The following is a 14,168-nucleotide window of genomic DNA, read 5'->3' on the forward strand; positions in this document are numbered from 1 at the left end:
GTTTAACTAAATACATTTTTTTAAAATTCTTGATTATAAAAACCACTGTAAGTAAATTCAGAAAACAAATAATGAACCAGAGAAACATTTTTCAAGTCATGTAACAGAAAATGAGCTTAACTTGTCTAATGTAAAAGAGCTCCTATAAATCAATAAAGACCAACCTCCAGATTAAAAAATGACAAAAGCTTTGAAAAGAAAGTTATAGGTAAATGACTTTTTCTTAAGTTTGTATTTATTTATTTATTTATTTATTTATTTATTTATCAGTAATCTCTACATCCAACATTGTGCTAGAACTCCCAACCCCCAGATCAAGACTCTCATGCTCTTCCAACTGAGCCAGTCAGGCACCCATAGGTAAGTGGCTCTTTTTTTTTTTTTTAAGATTTTATTTATTTATTTGTGTGTGTGTGAGAGAGAGAGAGAGCACAAGAAGAGGGAGAGTTAGGCAGAGGGAGAAGCAGGCTCCCCCCTGAGCAGGGAACTCGATATGGGACTCAATCCCAGGACCCCAGGATCACGACCCCAGCCGAAGGCAGACGCTTAACTGGCTGAGCCACCCAGGCGTCCAGGTAAGTGACTCTTAAGCTTAAAGAAAATTCTTTGGGGCAACTGGGTGGCTCAGTCAGTTAAGCATCCAACTCTTAATTTTGGCTCAGGTCATGATCTCAGGGTTGGGCATGAGATGGAGCCTGACTTGGGGTCCATGCTGGACATGGAGACTGTTTAAGATTCTCTCTCTCAGGGCGCCTGGGTGGCAAAGTGGTTAAGCGTCTGCCTTCGGCTCAGGGCATGATCCCGGCGTTACGGGATCGAGCCCCACATCAGGCTCCTCTGCTATGAGCCTGCTTCTTCCTCTCCCACTCCCCCTGCTTGTGTTCCCTCTCTCGCTGGCTGTCTCTATCTCTGTCAACTAAATAAATAAAATCTTTAAAAAAAAAAAAAAGAAAAAAGATTCTCTCTCTCCCTCTCCCTCTGCCCCTCCCCACCCTGTGTGTGTGTGCCGTGTGCTCTCTCTCTCCTCAAATAAATAAATAAATAAATAAATAAATAAATTCTCAATCTCACAGTGAAAGAAATAAACCATATAAAATTGCTGATATTCAACAATTATTTTTACCTAAAAAACCCAGCAATTTCATATAGCTAATATTAACACAAATTGAAACAACATTGAGATACTACTTTTATCCTTTCATATTGGCAAAGATTAAAAAGGTTTGTTAACACCTTGTGTTGGCAGAACTCTGGAGGAACAGATATAGTGAGCAGAAGGCTAATTTGTTCAATCTCTATGGAAGGTGATTTGGGAGTTGTTTCTCAACAGGAAGGTACTGTGCTAAGTGAAATAATTCACACAGAAAGAGACAAAAACCATATGATTTCACTTATATATGTAATCTAAAAAACAAAACAAACAAACCAGAAAACAGACTCTTAAATACAGAGAACAAATTGGTGGTTGTCAGAAGGGAGGTGGGTGGGGGGATGGATGAAACAGATAAAGGCGATTAAGAGATAGAAACTTCTAGTTATAAAATAAGTAAGTTGTGGCAATGAAAAGTACAGCATAGGGAATATGTACCGAAAAAAAAAAATCAAATGACAGATGTAAATACTCTTTGACCCAGCTATTATCCTACAGATACACTCCCACTCCTAGAATGTACATAGGTATTCATGCAGCATTGTTTGTAATCTCAGACGATTAGAAAAAAACTGAATGCCCATCAATTTGTTGATAAGTTAAATAAATTATTACATTCGCAAACACACACACACACACAGGAACAACAAAGGATGAGTAAAAATAGAACGAGGAAATAGGCTATAAGATACACTGTTAGATTTTCAAAAACCATATACACCAGCTTCTAAACAATTGTATAGTACATTACCATGTGGCTAAACAAATATAAATGTGTGTTATGGCATCTGGAAAAACTGAAAACATTTGTTGTGCTTAGAACGGGGAACTTGGGTGGCTGGAAAATAGAGGTAGGAGGGAAACGTTTCATTGAATACTGTTTTGTGCCTTTTGAACTTTGAACATTGTGAATAATTACCCATTCAAAAGAAACAACAATGACAACAAAAAAACCAACCAGCTCTGGCAGGGCTCGGAGTATATCCTATGAAATACCCCATTCTAACCAAAGCATTGATATAACAAGAATTAGGTATATAAACTTAGCAGTAAGCAGTCCTCCTCCAAAGTCTGCCCTATTCTTCATAAATGTACTGCCTCAGGACATTGTATCTGGGCAAAGATCTGTGGGGCCCTTCAGTAGCAGGAGAACTAACGTCTTAGGCAGGTGCTGGTCCGAACTTCCTGAGCGCCTGAGGAATCAGTAAAGGCTCCCAGAGGGAGAAGCCAGGGACCTGGTGGCAGGAGCTTAAAGGCAATCTGAGGAGACAAAACTAATCCATGTGGGAGACAGAGTTAGGAGATAGGGCAGGAGAGCTGCAAAGTGAGACTGGAGTGTAGGCAGCCAACAGACCACCCGTAAGCTAAGCCAGAAAAGGTAACCTGGGTCTGGGAACCAAAGCATGGAAGCAGGAGTGGCCCATTTGCCGTCTCTCCCATGACCCAGTTTGTGCTTCCTGTGCCTGCAACTCTAAACTCTGCAAGGTAGGAGGTTCTGGTCCCCAAGGGGACATGACAAGTTCCCTTTGAACTACAAGCTACAGCTCTTCACCAGCTCCCTGCCAACGAAAGTAGTTGCCATACTGGAAAAGGCAATTGACCCTGATCAGCAGAAGGAGATAGAGCTGCTTTTACACAGTGGACACAGGGAACACATGTGGAACTACTGACACTTAGGATCAGATAACTCTTGGCAGTGGAGGACAGTAGTATATATTGTAGGATGTTCAGCAACATCACCAGCCTCTACCTACTGCTAGACACCAGTAACACTCCCACAGTTAGGACAATAAAAATGTCTCCAGGCATTGCCAGATGTCACCTAGGAAGCAAAATCATTGTCACTTCAGAACCACTAATGTAACTAATAACCACAAAAATTTTCTTCAAAAAGAGATGAAGTTGGGGTAACTGGATTGTGCAGTCAGTTAGGGATCTGACTCTTGGTTTCGGCTCAGGTCATGATTTCAGGGTCATGAGATCGAGCCTGTGTCAGGCTCCGTGCTCAGTGTGGAGTCTGCTTAAGACTCTTTCCCTCTCTCTCTGTGCCCCTCCCCCAACTCTCTTTCTCTCTCTCTCTCTCTAAAATAAATAAATAGAATCTTTTTTAAAAAAAGAGAGAGAGAGACAGCCAGCGAGAGAGGGAACACAAGCAGGGAGAGTGGGAGAGGAAGAAGCAGGCTCCCAGCAGAGCAGGGAGCCTGATGCAGGGCTCTATCCCAGGACTCTGGGATCACGCCCTGAGCCGAAGGCAGACGCTTAACGAATGAGCCACCCAGGCGCCCCATAAATGAATCGTTAAAAAAAAGAGAGATCAAGTTTAGAATGGAATCATATAAAAATCGTCAATTAAAACCAGAGAAGGCAGAAAAAAGAGAGAAGAAAAGAAATAAAGAACAAGAAAGACAAATAGGAAACAGTTACAAGCATGGTGAATATTAATCACTTTAAATGTTAATTGTCTCAAGAGAATCATAAGACAAGCCACAAAGTGAGAGAAAATATCTGGGAACTCTCTTTCTGCTCAATTTTGCTGTAGTCCTAAAACGTCTCTAAAAAACCAAGTATATTTTACAAATAGTTTTAAAATGTGAATTTTCTAAATACACAGATTAAAAAACAGATATTGTGACAACACAAAGAAATGGAAAGGCATCCCATGCTCATGGATTGGAAGAACAAATGTTCAAATCTTCATACTACTCAAAGCAATCTACACATCCAATGCAATCCCTATCAAAATACCAACAGCATTTTTTACAGTGCTAGAACAAACAATCCTAACATGGGGCATGAACTCACAACCCTGAGATCAAGAGTTACATGCTCCTCTGACTGAGCCAGCTGGGCACCCCAATAATCCTAAAATTTGTATGGAACAATAAAAGACCTTGCGGGCAACCCTCTCAGGTCCCCTCCCTCTTTGCGAGTTTTGTACTATCACTCAATAACTATGAGTGATTTGCTTTGCTGCCCACTGAAAAACAAAACAAAACAAAGAAACAAACAAAAATGAAAAAAAGAAACAAACAAAAAAAAAGACCTCAAATAGCCAAAGCCTCTGGAAAAAGAAATGCAGAGCTGGAGGCATCACAGTTGACCGACTTCAAGTTATATTTCAAAGCTGTAGTAATCAAAACAGGATAGTACTGGCACAAAAATAGACACAGATCAACAGAACAGAATAGAAAACCCATAAATAAACCCACAGTTATATAGTCAACTAATCTTCAACAAAGCAGGAAAGAATATGCAATGGGAAAAAGACAGTCTCTTCAATGAATGAATGGTGTTAGGAAAACTGGGAACATGTAAAACATGTAAAAGCAACATGTAAAGAATGAAACTGGACCACTTTCTTACACTATATACAAAAGTAAATTCAAAATGGATTAAAGACCTAAATGTGAGACAGAAGAACCATAAAAATCCTAGAAGAGAGCACAGGCAGTAATAACTTCTCTGACATTGGCCATAGCAAATTTTTTCTAGATAGATCCCCTGAGGCAAGGGAAACAAAAGCAAAAATAAACTATTGAGACTACCTCAAAATAAAAAGCTTCTACACAGCAAAGGAAACAACAAAACTAAAAGGCAACCTACAAAATGGGAGAAGATATTTGCAAATGACATACCTGATAAAGGGTTAGTATCCAAAATATATAAAGAACTGATAAAACTCAACACCCAAAGAACAAATAATCCAATTAAAAAATGGGCAGAAGACAGGAACAGTAATTTCTCCCAAGAAGACATCCAGATGGCCAATAGACACATGAAAAGATGCTTAACATCACTCATCATCAGGGAAATGCAAATCAAACCCACGATGAGATATCACCTCACACCTGTCAGAATAGCTAAAATCAACAACACAAGAAACAAGAGTTGGCAAGGATAGGGAGAATAGGAACCCTCGTGCACTGTTGGTGGGAATCCAAACTGGTACATCCACTTCTGGAAAATGGTATGGAGGTTCCTCAAAAAGTTTAAAATAGAACTACCCCATGATTCAGCAATAGCACTACTGGGTATTTACCCAAAATACAAAAACACTAATTCAAAGGGATACATGCACCCCCATGTTTATAGCAGCATGATTTACAATAGCCAAAATATGGCAGCAGCCCAAGTGTCCTCTGATAGATGAATAGATAAGAGGTGGTAGATTATAAAATGGAGTATTATTCAGCCATAAAAAAGAATGAAATCTTGCCATTTCCAACAACATGGAGATACAGAGTATAATGCTAAGCAAATAAGTCAGTCAGAGAAAGACAAAAACCATATGATTTCACTCACATGTGGATGGACTTTAAGAAAAAAACAAACAACACCTGGGTGGCTCAGTCAGTTGAGCGTCCGACTCTTTATTTCAGCTCAGGTCAGGATCTCAGGGTCATAGAATTGAGCCCCGTGTTGGGCCCTGTGCTTAGCAGGGAGCCTGCTTGAGGATTCTCTCTTTCCCTCTCCCTCTGGCCCTCCCCCTGCTCTCATGCTCTCTCTAGCTCTCTATCTCAAATAAATAAATACATCTTTAAAAAGTATATATGATAGTATTAAAGTCTAAGAGATATTGGACTTGGCTGGCCCTTATGTGGTTTCTAGTGCTTTGGCGGAGACAGAACTGAGTCCCAAGGAATATGAAAGCATTATCTCAGAAAGACAGTGTAGCTACTGTGCCAAGTTTGAGAGCCTAAGTTACACCCGGGCCATATACATAGCTGTGTGGCAGGGCTTGGGCTCTAGGTTTTGGGGAAGAATGGAGATGAAAACTGCTTTGAGACAACTGAGCGAAGGAGGAGCCAGCACAGAAGGGGAGGGTCTGGTGAGAGAAATGGGGAAGGTGAAGGAAAGGGATCTTCCTCTCCTTTCTCCTAGGACCTAAGGACAGGTGTATGACCCCAGCAAGGGGTCAAAGTAGGTAGTAGCTACTTGGATCCCATTAGAGAGAGGCCCAGACCACTCCAGCACTGGTGAACTGGCATTGCCAGGCAGTGGCACACTAGCCAGAAGACTAGAGACAAACTGTTCCAATTTCTCAGCAGCTTGTTTCCTGGCCTCTCATACTTCCTCATGATTAGTCTTCTCCTGGCTTTCCTAATCCAGGATGACTCTGTTAGTGTTGAGGGAGAAGCCAAGGACTCAAGTCCACAACACCTTGCAGCTATAACTTCTGGTTCTGTGCTCGTGCCAACAGCACCTGCCCCCAGCTCCTGCGGTAGGTGAGACTCTGCCAGTCTCCTAGCTGGGGCCTGCCACTATCACGCAGGTGCCTTTCTGTCGTTCTCTCCACTCCCCCATCTGTTTCCAGGCACTGTGAGCCTTCTGCCTCATATCCCGGTTGTAGGCGTCAGTCATGACAGGGAAACAAACTCCAAAGCTTTTATCACCGGGCCTTCTGAGAGGGCTCAAACCAAAGAAACCAGGTATGTTGATATGATCATGGATCAGAAGGATATCTCCAACCTCAAACTTGGGGTTGAGCCCTCCAGCTGCATTAGTGACCACTAGGGTGTCCACACCCAGAAGGCAAAAAACCCTCCCTGGGAATGTCACCTTCGAGAGTGGGTCACCTTCATACATGTGGCACCTGCCTGCATCATCACACAGCCTCTGCCATTCAGGAACCCAGACACCAGTTGACCAGCATGACCTGGCCCTGGACTTGGGGGAAAGTTTGGTATCTCACTGTAGTCGCACATCTGGGCCTGAGTTAATTTATTGGCCAGACCTCCTAACCCAGAACCACTGATCACTGCCACTTGAAGTTGGGGCTTGGTGTGGCACAGAAGCCATTTTGCAGTGTTCTGATAATCTTCGTGTGTAAATCCATTCTCCATGGTCCCGCTGTGGGACCTCTCAAGGAGCCTACCCTTCTGCACTAGGATCTGCACTCTGCTGAGCTGTCATGGCCGGGGATGGTGCACTCAGTTCTTCTCCCACCACTTTTAACATTGTCTAGGAGTCCTAGTGACCATAATGAGACAAGGAAAGGAAATAAAAGATATGCTGATTGGGGGCGCCTGGCTGGCTCAGTGGATAGAGCATGCAACTCCTGATCTCAGGGTGGTGAGTTCAAGTCCCACATTGGGTGTAGAGCTTACTTAAAAAAAAAAAAAAAAATATATATATATATATATATATATACACACATACACACATACACACATACACACAGATTGGGAAGGACTTACAGGCAACGTGATTACCTATGTAGAAAAATCCCAGGGACACCTGGGTGACTCAGTTGGTTAGGCATCTGTCTCTTGATTTTGGCTCAGGTCATAATCTTGGGGTCATGGGATAGAGCCCTGTGTAGGACTCTGCACTCAGTAGGGAGTCTGCTTGGGATTCTCTCCCCTTCCCTCCCCCCCCATATGTCTCTCTCTCTCTCTTTCAAATAAATAAATAAATCTTTAGAAAAGTTGGGGGGCACCTGGGTGGCTCAGTCAGTTAATCGTCTGCCTTCGGCTCAGATCATGATCCCTGAGTCCTGGGATCGAGTCCCACATCAGGCTCTCTGCTCAGTGGGGAGCCTGCTTCTCCCTCTGCCTCTGCCCCTTCCTCTAGCTCTCTCTCTTTTTTTTCTCTCTCTCTCAAATAAATAAATAAAATCTTTAAAAAAGAGAGAAAAAAAAAAGAAAAACCCCAAAACAACTTCCAGAGTTAATAAATAAATATAGCAAAGTAGTAGTTTATACTGATATAAATAAATGATTAAATAAATATATATATAAATGGGGAGAAATCTATGCAGAAGAACTGCAAATAATTTATGTTAAAGTCCTAAACCCTGGTACTTGTGACTGTGACCTTCTTTGGAAACAGTCTTCACAGATGGAATCAAGTTCAAATGAGATCACTAGGTTGGGCCCCAATCCAATATAATTGGTATTCTTATAAGAGGGACACAGGGGTGCCTGGGTGGCTCAGTCAGTTAAGCGTCTGCCTTCAGCTCAGGTCGTGATCTTAGGTCCTGGGATCGAGCCCCACGTCAGGCTGCTTCTTCCTGGGGCAAGCCTGCTTCTCCCTTTCCCTCTGCCTGCCACTCCCCCTGCTTGTGCTCTCTGTCAAATAAATAAATAAAATCTTAAAAAAAAAAAAAAGAGAGAGAGAGAGAGAATGGTACAAAAGGGACTAGTGCTCCTCAAAATTGTCAAGGTCATCAAAACCTAGAGAATCTGAGAAACTCTCATAGCCAAGCAGAGCCTTAAGAGGCATAACAACTCAAGGTAATATGGGGTCCCAAATCAGAAAAAGGACGTTAGGTAAAAATTAAAGTCTATTTAAAACATCTAGGGGCGCCTGGGTGGCGCAGTCGTTAAGCGTCTGCCTTCGGCTCAGGGCGTGATCCCAGCGTTCTGGGATCGAGCCCCACATCAGGCTCATCCGCTAGGAGCCTGCTTCTTCCTCTCCAACTCCCCCTGCTTGTGTTCCCTCTCGCTGGCTGTCTCTATCTCTGTCAAATAAATAAATAAAATCTTTAAAAAAAAAAAACTTCTAAAAAGATGATAAAACATGAATGCTGCAAAAATGTCAATATTCTTCAAAAAATGCTATAAAAGTTAACAGAATTTTTTAAAAAAGGGATTAAGTTTATTGTGGGATTTGCTCTAAGAAAATTTGTCATTGGATCTTCATACCAACTCTATCGGTCACTATAATAGGTCAATTGTTTTCCATTGAAGTTTTGTGTTCTTTGTGGCAACACTGTTCCAAGTGACTGCTTTACCTGGTGACGGTGGATGAAAGATGAGAGCCAGAAAGCCAGTCTGGCCAGGTGACCCCTTAGGAACATACAGAAAGACTAAAATCCTGGCTAACACATAGCAGTTGCCATGTAAGGGTTTTACTATTATTTCATTAACACATTACATTATGGAAATTGAGAGAAATTTAATAATTTGCCCAAATCATAGCAAGTAAGTGGTTTAGCTGAGATTTGAGCCCAAGCTCCAGACTCTGGATCTAGACACTCTATTTAGCATGCTGTGGGAAGCCAAATTGTAATCGAGAATTTCATGATACCTTATAAATCAGAGGAAGAGGGAGCAGGAGGGATGTTTTATGCAAGTCATAATAAACTATCCCAAACCCACAACTCAGTGCATTTTTAGAGAAAGCAGAGTAAAGGGATTAAAAATGTGGGCTCTGGAACCAGACTGCCAGATCCCAAATCCTAGCTCTGCTGCTGTCTTGCTGTGTGATCAAGGCAAGTTACTTACCTTCTATGGTAGGCAGAATAATGGTTTCTCTAATGATGCCCATGTCCCGATCCCCAAACCTGGGAATATGTTAGGTTACGTAGCAAAGGAGAATTAAGGTTGCAGATGGAATTAAGGCAACTAATGAGCTGACCTTAAGATAGGGAGATTGTTCTGGGTTACCTAAGTAGGAATGGAATCACAAGGGTCCTTAAAAGTGGATAAAGAAGCAGAGTCAGAGAAGGAGATGTGATAGTCGGTGCAAGGTCAGAGTGGTAACAGGGCGTCTGGGTGGCTTAGTTGGTTAAGCATCTGCCTTTGGCTCAGGTCATGATCCCAGGGTCCTGGGATCGAGTACCGCATCGGGCTCCCTGCTCCCAGGGAGCTGGCTTCTCCTTCTGCCTCTGCCTCTCTCTCTCTCATGAATAAATAAATAAAATCCTCAAAAAAAGAAAAAAAAGATCATAGTGTTAACATATGAGAAGAACTCAGCCCACCAATTCTGGCTTTAAAGCTGGAAGGGGACCATGAGTCAAGGGATGCAGGCAGCCTCTAAAAGCTGCAAGGAACAGATTTTTCCCAAAAGGCCTCCAAAGGAAAGCAGCCTTGCCTTCACCTTCATTTCAGTCCAGTGAGACTGAGATTAGGCATCTGGGTGGCTCAGTCGGTTAAGCGTCTGATTTCAGCTCAGGTCATGATCTGGGTCCTGGGATCCAGCCCCCTGTTGGCTTTCCTGCTGAGTAGGGAGTCAGCTTCTCCCTCTCCCTTTGCTGCTCCCCCTGCTCATGTGCTCTCTCTCTCAAATAAATAAATAAAATTCTTTAAAAAAAAAAATTCAGTCCAGTGAGACCCATTTCAAACCTCTGGCCTAAGATAAATTTATGTTGTTTTAAGTCACTGAGTTTGTGGTGTTTTATTATATAGCAGCAGTGGGAAATTAATACACCTTCTCTGTTTCAGTCTTCACTTATAAGGTTATCTCAGGTGCCTCTGTGGCTCAGTCAGTAGAACGCGCAGCTCTTGATCTCAGGATCGTAAGTTTGAGCTCCACTTGGGGATAAAGTTTACTTTTAAAAAGTATAAAAATAACAATAATAAAATAAAGTTATCTCATAAGGTTATTGTGATGATTAAAAAAGAAAATATACTGACTGGCTGGCTTAGTCAGTAGAGCATGCAACTCTTGAACTCAGAGTGGTGAGTTCAAGACCCAAGATGGGTGTAGAGCTTACTTTAAAAGAAAGAAAGAGGGCACCTGGGTGGTGCAGTCGGTTAAGAATCTGACTCTTGGTTTCTGCTCAGGTCGTGATCTCAGGATTGTGAGATCAAGCCCCATGTCAGGCTCTGTGCTCAGCCCAGAGTCTGCTTGTGATCCTCTCTCTCCCTCTCCCCCTGCCTCGCCCCCCGCACCCCCCACCCTGCAAGTGTGCACGCTTTCTCTCAAATAAATAAATAAATCTTTAGAAAAGAAAAAAAGAAAGAAACAAGAAAGGAAGAAAAGAAAGGAAGGGAGAAAGAAAGAAAGAAAGAAAGAAAGAAAGAAAGAAAGAAAGAAAGAAGAAATGAAGGAAGAAAATACAGGCTGAACCCTGAGAAGAGTGCTCAGCACCTAGTAAGTTGCTTAATAAATGCTAGAAAAATAGTAAAAGTAAACAATTGAGGGAAGAAACCACAACGGATGCTAAAAAGATTAGATGAAATGTTGTTCAGGAACAGGATGTTAGAATTGTGACCAAGGGTTACCTCATAGTTTACATACTAATTGCAAAAAGGGGAAGTGCCTTTACAATGGATAAATCTAACAACCACCATCTAAACTCAGTCTTCAAACATACCATGACCAGAGGTGGGACCACCTAACACTGATGTCCCTCCAGATAGGGTGCAATGTAAAGTACATCATCTGTGAAGTATTTCTTACCAAAAAAGTTAACCTGAAGCTAATCAAGCTAGAGAGCTGACTTTCAGTTGGCAGAAAATACAAAGAACAGAGGAAGAAGTTACATAACAGCAAGAAGAAACGTTGAGATCAATCCTGAATGTGGGGACACCACGGCTGTCCTTGTCTCTTCAAAAATTTGGTGTCATGAAATAAAAAAGGTGGTGAGGGAGTGGTTTTCTACTCCACATGGTCTTTCAGGAAGCCAGGCCTGCCCTCTCTGTGATGCTGCCATCCTTAACACATCTCCTATAGGGAAGGGAAAGGGGGCATACAGAATCTCACAGGGTGGCATCCAATAGGCCACCCCAGAGAGTGGTACACATCAGCTTCTACTTACATTTCTTTGACATAGCTTTACCTGGCCCCCACCTAACTGCAGGAGGCCTGGGAAATGTGGCCAGAAGCTTGGGAAAAAGAGAAAAGGGATTTGGGTCTCAGCATGTCCTCTGCCAGGGAATCCTGAGCCATGCACACCCTCAGTTCCGTGCCCTTTCTCCATCTGAGATGGACCAGCAACCCAATGTCCTCCTTTTTCTCCTCATCCCCCGTAGTCAGTCAGTCTGAACACCAACGTCTCCACCCTTACATATCTCTAAATAGCCGTCACCTCTGTGACTGCAACTGCCAGGGCTTAGTGCATCAGCTGCCCGTCTGGCCTCTCTTCTTGCAAGGCTCTTGTTCTCAGAGGATGTATATTCTTGAGTAAGGCTGAAAGTGAGCAAATAAATAGACAAGATCATTCTTTTCATTTATTTATTTGAGAGAAAGAAAGAGAGAGCACGTGCAAGTGCTCACACGAGTGGAGTGGCAGGAGAGACAGAGGGAGAGAATCTTCCAGCAGACTCCCTGCTGAGTGCAGAGCCCCATCCCATGACCCATGAGATCATGACCTAAGCCAAAACCAAGAGTTGGACCCTTAACTGGCTGAGCCATCCAAGTGCCCCATTCAAGATAATTTAAGATAATGGTAGGTACTATGAAGGGACCAGAGGCTAAAATGATAAAGAATGGCTATTTGTGGTGGCTAATTTATATAGAGTGGTCAGTGAAAGTCACACTGAGGACATAGCTGTGGCAGATAGCATTACCCAGAATTATCCAGAAGAGCAATCTTTCCATTTCCGTATGAACCCTGACACCCCTCTTCAAGTGGTAGAGTCCACGATTCCTCCACTTGAACTTGGACAGGCCTTTTGACTTGCTGAACTAATAAAGTACAACAGAAGTGATGCTATGTGACTTCTGAGGTCATGAGAGACAATATAGTTCCTGCCTGAGTCTTTTGGGGCACTTTTCTAGAACCCAAGCTACAGAAACAACCAAGGCTCCCATGCTTCTACCCTGGCTTACCTCATGGACCACTGCCAGCACCAACATGCCAGCCAGGTGAGTGAGCCACCTTAGAAGCAGATCCCCACTCTTGGGTGATTTGCCCCAGCTGATGCTGCATGGAGCAAAAATGCATCTTTCCCATCAAGCCCTGCCCAAATTACAGCTATACAAACAAAATGAATAACTGCTGTTTTGAAGCCACTGAATTTTGGAAGGTTTCATTATGGAGCAACAGTACTGAGCTGAGGCCTAAATACTAAAGAGCCAGCCATGAGGAAATCTTCATGGAGCATTTTAAGCATTGCCAGCAACAAATCCTGTGGCGCTGAGACAGGAACAAGCTTGGCACACTGAAGGAACAGACAAGACCACACGGCTGAGGGAGAGAACGGGAGATGCGTGACTGGAGACAAAGGCTGGAGCCACAGTGTGCAGAGTCTCAGGCACCATGGTAAGAAGTTAGAAATGAATCAGGAGTGCCTGGGTGGCTCAGTCAGTTAAGCAACCAACTCTTGATTTCGGCTCAGGTCATGATCTCAGGGTCATGAGATGGAGCCCCGTGTAGGGCTCCGCTCAGTGGGGAGTCTGCTTAAGATTCTCTCTCTCTCTCACTTTGCCCTTCCCCCCACAGTGTGCTCGTTCTTGAAGAAGAAGAAGAAGAAGAAGAAGAAGAAGAAGAAGGAGAAGAAGGAGAAGAAGGAGAAGAGGAAGAGGAGGAGGAGGGGGAAAGGGGATGAAGAAGTTAGAAATGAATCAAAAGTTCAAAAGTTCAGTGGGAGCTGCTTTTGGAGTGATGTGAAAGGGGATTTGGCTCGTCCTTGAAAGATGGCTAGGGCTGCTGTGAGGAGGGTAGTCTGTATCAGGACAAGAGTGAGCAGGGAGACCAGTTAGCAGACACTGCAATTGCCTAAGATGAAGACGATCGCCAGTAAGTGGTGGAGAGAAGATAGATTCTGGACATATTTTGTAGAGGTGACAGGCCTTGCTGATAGAAAGGATGAGGAATGAGGGATAGCGAGCAATAAAGGCAAACTTCTAGCTTTTTCTCTCAAGCAGCCAGGTGAATAACAGTGTTACTGGCTGGATGGGGAAGGCTGGAGGAAGAGCAAGGTAGGGGTGGGGGAAACTTCCCTTTCCCTCAGGATGTCTGATTTCAATGTGGTTATTGAGAGCAGCCCATGCTGGTTAAATACTTCTCACTAAACAGTTATGGACAGGCTAGTACAGAGCTTCTGGGTCTGATGGAAGTGGAAATCCTGATAACTGCTTGTCTTTTCTTAAGAATTCCTTTCTGTTTTTTTTTTTGTCTGCCTATATGGCTTTAAGAACCTCCATGCAGATTGTGGTGGTTATAATTGCTGTGGCAAAGATCCCAGTTGGAAGCTGAAACACACCCAAAGGAGGAAATTGAACTCAACATGCAGGGGACCCAGCCAGGCACTTTCCCCAAACCATACTCCATTAGCCAGTCTGGAAAAGAGCCCCTGGTGACCGAAACGAGGGAACCAGGCTTTAGGTGTTTAGAATGACTAAAAAG

General features: G+C 43.2%; 1 long non-coding RNA gene and 1 pseudogene across 1 annotated transcript; one reads left to right on the forward strand and one right to left on the reverse strand.

Annotated features, from left to right (window-relative positions):
• The first annotated feature begins 297 nt into the window (after positions 1-297).
• On the forward strand, positions 298-13,299 carry LOC121104272. The gene is made up of 3 exons (XR_005836561.1): positions 298-360; positions 12,599-13,082; positions 13,263-13,299. It is a non-coding gene; the product is annotated as an uncharacterized LOC121104272 (long non-coding RNA).
• Positions 5,636-7,247, reverse strand: LOC103678587 (annotated as a pseudogene).
• Positions 13,300-14,168: the final 869 nt, after the last annotated feature.

Source organism: Ursus maritimus, unplaced genomic scaffold (genome assembly GCF_017311325.1).
Source record: "Ursus maritimus isolate PB19 unplaced genomic scaffold, ASM1731132v1 scaffold_20, whole genome shotgun sequence".
Classification (NCBI taxonomy): Eukaryota; Metazoa; Chordata; class Mammalia; order Carnivora; family Ursidae; genus Ursus; species Ursus maritimus.